At 34.1% G+C, this 6,000-nt stretch overlaps 1 long non-coding RNA gene across 1 annotated transcript; it reads right to left on the bottom strand.

Moving 5' to 3' along the window:
- Positions 1-1,309: 1,309 nt before the first annotated feature.
- Positions 1,310-3,834, bottom strand: LOC147531548 (uncharacterized). The gene is made up of 3 exons (XR_015228331.1): positions 3,441-3,834; positions 2,868-3,083; positions 1,310-1,562 (listed from the first exon to the last, which is right to left on the bottom strand). It is a non-coding gene; the product is annotated as an uncharacterized LOC147531548 (long non-coding RNA).
- Between the last annotated feature and the right edge of the window lie 2,166 nt (positions 3,835-6,000).

The raw sequence follows: 6,000 nt of genomic DNA, 5'->3' as shown, positions 1-6,000 counted from the left end.
CAAAATTCCTGCAACAAATAATAATTTCAGCAAAATTAAGTACCTGAGAGGAAGGTCAGTTCTTGCTAGCAATTTCAGCAATAAAAATTGCATTCCTTTTCCTGAAGAAAAACTAAGTTTCAGGTTAAGCCCTCGATGAAAAGAAAATAAGATATATAAATTCATGGAACGAAAATTAGCGTAAATTAGACATAAGGGTTTCAAAAATTTACCCTGATATGATAGTACTCTTTAAGTCATATTAATAGTATGACTTAAAGCTCTTCGATTTTGACCAACTTCAGTTCTTAATTTCCACGTCCAATTCTTCCTTCAAAATTTAAAAGAAAAAAAAAATAGAATTTCAGAAAAAATATAGATTAAGAAGAAAAGGGGAAGATCCAAATTACCTTGAAAAAATATGGTAAAGAAGGATTATTTTTGTCTAATCTACTACCCATTTTGAGAAATTTTATAATCTGGACTTAGAGATTTCAAAATCTCAGCAGAAGAATCCAAGAGATGGAAGAAAGAAGAATGATGAAAACCCTTTATTGGATTAATCGAGAAGAAAAATTATAATCCCAAACCCAGTTGAAGAAAATCAAACAAAAAAGTACCTTCAATCTACAAAAGATCAAACCTTCTAACAAAAAGGTCAAAATTCCAATAGGTAAATCAGAAATTATGATTATGAAACTCAACACAAGTGAACAATGATCTCTTAAAAGACAAATGAGGAAGAAGATGAGAACAAAAACAATAGGTTTATCTAGAGAGATAATATGGGATAGATGAAGAAATTAAAGAAGCTAGAAACCGCTCAAAGAAATTGAAGAGCCATGCAAGTGTTAATGAAAGAAGATGGAGAGTTAGGTTCTTCTCAAGCTTTGGATCAAATAATGGAGGGTCAAGATTCAGAAGCGTGTCTAGACGACTTGCATGATTAATAGGGTTTGTCCTTGTCAGCACAAGGTGTCATGTTGGCAATTTTTTTCCCAATCAGCTTGTCTTAGTTACAACCAATGTGTTTGTAATGCATTTACTTAATCCTAGTCAACTGCATTTATTTTGTCCCAGTCAGCATGAAACCATCCTGTTTTTTTATATAGACTAGATATAACCCGTGGCTACGCCACGAACGCTTCTTACAATATTTTACGCGTTCAGACCTTAAAAATATCGGATATACGCTTGAACGTTTGAAGCAAAAAAACAGAATGAGTTTGCTCGTACAGAAAAAGATGAAGAGATATTGAAGTATCAATTTAGTTATATACTATCAAAACTAAATACACGAACTTGTTTCGGGTCATTTCTTCTTCGACAATGCCAATTATTAGAAACATCCATCACCTGTAAAAACTGGCAGAAAACTCAGTTGGATGTTAGTTTATACAAGTAGTAAACAATCGATGAAGTGTTACCATCTCACATCTTTGCACTTCTCGTAACCAAGATCTCTCATATTAGTTTACTTGAAGTAAAATACATAAAGACATCAGTAGGTTCAACACCGAGTCTCTAATTTCAACTTCATACTCTAATTTCTTCTGAATAATTTCTTCAAAGTTCTACGCCTTCTGCAAGGAAGAGGATTCAAGATCAGAATAGGATTATAAACCCAGCCAAACAATAACACATAAACATAGTTAGAAACACAAATCCCACATAGATAATTGCACAAAATGATTTGGCAACCCAAAGTGAACCCTATGTATAGGTCCGAGGGAATTAACCTTCTGCATTGGAAGAAAAAGTTTGTATTCAAGGGAGAGCTCCTGTGAATAAAGATGGTTCGAAAAATATATCATTCTCAGGCGGAAATTAGTGTGAACCTGTACACTTGGTGTCTTAATGTAGTTAGATCCATACGCTCACCTAGCAATTTGATTCCAACCCTCGTCTAACCTAAATGTCATGGTAAATACTTAAGAAAACATAATTGATATCCGAAAACAACCCTCGTCGGACATTCTTATCACTCAAATTTTGAAGGTGAAATAGTTCTACAACTTCATAGCAATTTGACAAAATAGAGTGTAGATTAAAAAAGAGAACATGAAAACCGAACTGCTAAAGTATGAAGATTTCGAGATGTAAACTCCTCAAAACATTAACATAAATCGAGTTGAAAGCTTTATGAAATTTGGAAAGAATTTACGAGTTTGAGAAGGGTTGGAATGTCTAGAAGTTACACATAAATTGCGTACATTAGTACCTATATGTATACATAGTTGAGTTGTATCGTGTGATGGCCGAGTCGTTAATCTTCACTTGATAGCCCGAAAGATTGACAGATTATACCAGAAAAGGAAAACTAATTTATTCATATCAAAGAAATATATTAAAAACAGAAAGGTTTCCATGAATTAAAATTCAAACACATACAATTCTAGTAATAAGAGAAATGAATAACAATAAGTGATCCCCATCTTATTACACTAATATAAACCACATGAAAGTAAGAAAAAAATGGAGAAATGAATAAGAGCATACTTTTTTTTGATGAAATAATAAGAGCATGCTTGGAAGGGTAAAGTTCTCATTCACCAATAAGGCCCCAATTCTTTATAGGCATGGATTTTTATTCTTATCATCTTAGGAACTTCCATTGTTCAAAGCTTCTATAGTTAACATTTTAAACCTCATATCAAACTCCAAAATTTGGAACCAAACCAACATGTTAATAGAGAAATAAAGTGGTTTCAGAGAGAGCTACTTGCATTTATGCTTTTTGATGCCTAGACCAAAATGTTTATAATCAGTAGTAGATCAAATTCATAATCAAATTAGGGAAATTCATCGTTAATAAGGCAACAAAAAATCCAATTTAATTAGAGATGCTAAATATTAAGAAGACAAAGTTAGAGAATGTTAGAAATTACCTAGAAAGATATAGATAATGAAGATGAAGTTTTTCTTCTGAGATACTAATATTCTTCATAATATGACTTTTGGTGCACCATTCTCCTCAAGAATTGCACTTATTTTCTTCTGTCGAATCTTTCAAGTGAATTCCCTAACATGTTATCGATTCATCCCCTCAGAGAAATGCCCATTAACCATTTTTTTCTTCTAATTCAATATCCCATTTTCATTACCTAAGAATTAAGGATGTTTGAAATAGATGTCATTTTCAGCTAAACCATAAAGAAACATATACCTTCCATGGAGTCAGTTTAATTTCACATTTAATCAAACAACTTATATTCGTTTTTATATACTTGTATATACCCCTCAACAATGTAATAGAATTGACATAGGCGAATAATAAATCACACCTTACTTTCTTCGTCAACAATGTAACAAAATAATTAAGTGGAAGTCATTTTGTGAAGCAAATTAATTACCCAAATATAACCAAAATCAATTCAACAACATATCAAATGAACAAACCAATAAAATTATAAGAATGAAGAAACTAATTTGCACAGTCAAACAAAAGAAAAACGACTGACCTACTTGAATGAGAGATTAGAGTGGGAAGGCAAGAAAAAATTTATAGTAAGTCTGGTACGAAAGATAATGAAGCCTTCCGTGGTTAATGATTTGGAACTACTTTCTTCCAAGCATCAATGAAATCTTGATTTCTTGTGTTCCCAGAGATTGTAGCTGAAAGATTGAGGATTTTAAGAATGTAGAAGGAGAAGTCAGTGAATATAGAGGGATAGAGATCTTAACCAATGAATTGATGAATTTTAAGAATCTTGTAACTGCTATCTTCATGGTCGATTTAAGATTTCAAGAAACATGGATGCATAGAATTGTAACTGCTATTTTATGTGTGGATTGGATGGATTGGTAAGAGGAAAGGGTTTAATGACCACAATGTAGTGAAGGAGATGAAGCCAACCGTTCAACTCAAAAGGACTGGTCATGCATTAGCAATAAAACCACTTTAAATTTGATTAGAGGTTACATGAAGAATAACTACAACTAATGAGAGTTTGATGGATTATAAAAGAGATGTAAAGGTTGATGAAGGTTTACCATATCTAATGGTCCATATTGAACCTTTTGTTTACTTTCTTGATTTGAGAGGGTGATCAAATTTTATTTTTTCGAGGTAGGTAACAAATCTGATGGCTAAGACTTGAGGAAAAACATAACGGACGACCGGATTTGTCTTTCGGTTTGTCCCAGTCAGCAAAAAATATTGCGTTTTATATAATAGATAGATTATACATACATATTATAATAAATTGGAAAGTTTTAAAGTCGTTCCTGTAATGTTATAGGCGCCTCCCACAAGACAAATTTGTGAGGGAAGAAAGCGCCTATAACACTTAAGAGAGGCACCTATAAAACTTCCCTAATTACACCCTTGGTAGGTTATTTCCTTTTTGGCCCCCTATTTGATTACCAGCATCTTTTTTGGTCCCCTATTTTTCGTAAATTCAAAATTGGTCCTCTTATTATAACTCCATCTACAAATTGTTAAAGTCAATATTTGTCTTCCACAAATACCTTGCATGTGTCAGCGTGCACTTTGAAATACACAATCTCATTTCTTCAATTTTCTCTCTCTTTAAAGTTTAAACTTCCTCCAATAGCGTTACAAGGAAGGTTTTTGATTTAGAAATTTTTATATAGGTGATCCTTCATTGTTATTGTTTCTTCTTCTTCTTCAACAACTTCTTCAATTACTTTCATAAAATTACTCACATTCACACCCCTAATTTCCTCCTTATTACCCCTTGATTCAATTACTTGATCTCTAACTCCAACATCTCCAAAACATTTGTTTTTAACCTGACCCTCTTCGCAATTTTGTGGTTCTAACGTCGCCGAATTTCCTCTTAGATTCAAAACAACCAGGTAATCCATCGATTTCCCACATTGTCCTGTAGTAGAAAGACCTCTAATGCGACATGGAAAATCTCACCTGGTTTGTTAAACTTAGCCAAGTTAGTCCATTTTGAAGATTTATTATATAAATTGATTGTTTTGCTTGATCAGGTATCTTTTACGGAGTTCAGTGCGAAAAACGGATAAAAATAGAAGAAAGACACATGAGGGCCATTTAGTCATTTGGTGCCAAACATATTCTGGTAAATTTGGACAAAATCAGTATGTGGATGAAAAGTAGAGTCAAAGACGAACTCGGAGGCGGAAACGAAAGTCAAATCGGCTTCCGGACGAGAAAGTTACATGGAAGAAGATGCAGGATAATTCGATACAGTTTTTGGCACGGAATTAGCCAAGCAGGATTCGCCTAAGCGACGTGGAGCAATAGTATCTCTAAACGCGTTATGCCTTGTGGAGCACTGCAACATAGCTTCCATAAGGCGAAAGCTCGTGTATCGATCCAGATCACTCGTTACCTCGCACTCTAAGATCTAACGACCTTAAGTCTGTGTTGTTATTTGTTTCGAGCAGCCACGATACGCGGGAGTCCGTGTTTAAAGCCCTGATGCACTGCATCGCATCTTGACATACTTCCATGGTTCCCAACATCCGAAGCATCCAACTCCATGATTCTTAAATTTGACGACCGCTCTTGATGCCGCAACATCGGGCCGTGCTCCTGGGTACACATTAGCCCGCGAATTTGAACCAAAAACCCTAAATCTTGTCGCCATCACCCTATTTAATAGCATTTAATGCTTCTAAAAGTTTTTTCCCCTTTCTTCCCCTAACTCTAACAATGCATTCCTCTCTCTCTCTCCTTTTTTTCCCACTAATGGTTGGACTCCCTCTCAAAGGCTCCCTTTTTTATCCTAATTTTGAGCCACACCTTGTCCCTCTCTCTCCCCTTTCCTTTCTAATTTCTAACCGCAAACTTAAAATCCTCTCATTCTTATTTATTTCCATCTTCTAGAAATATCTATTTTCCCTCTCTAATCTTCTCTCATCTAATTTCTTCGTTTACCAATCTAATTTATTCTCTATCTCAATTTCTTTTCTAGATTTTTTTTCTCACATCTTTTCAAGCTACTGAAAGTGCTATCACTTGTCTCGAAATTGTTCCAGAGCACCTTTAGAGTAAGTATTGGATATTATTTGGAGCAACATTAG

The sequence above is a fragment of the Eschscholzia californica genome, unplaced genomic scaffold (genome assembly GCF_041429995.1).
Source record: "Eschscholzia californica isolate CP2 unplaced genomic scaffold, dmEscCali1.0.p SCAF_6, whole genome shotgun sequence".
NCBI lineage: Eukaryota > Viridiplantae > Streptophyta > Magnoliopsida > Ranunculales > Papaveraceae > Eschscholzia > Eschscholzia californica.
The sequence above is the reverse complement of the archived record's forward strand: the minus strand, read 5'-3'. Positions and strand labels throughout refer to the sequence as shown.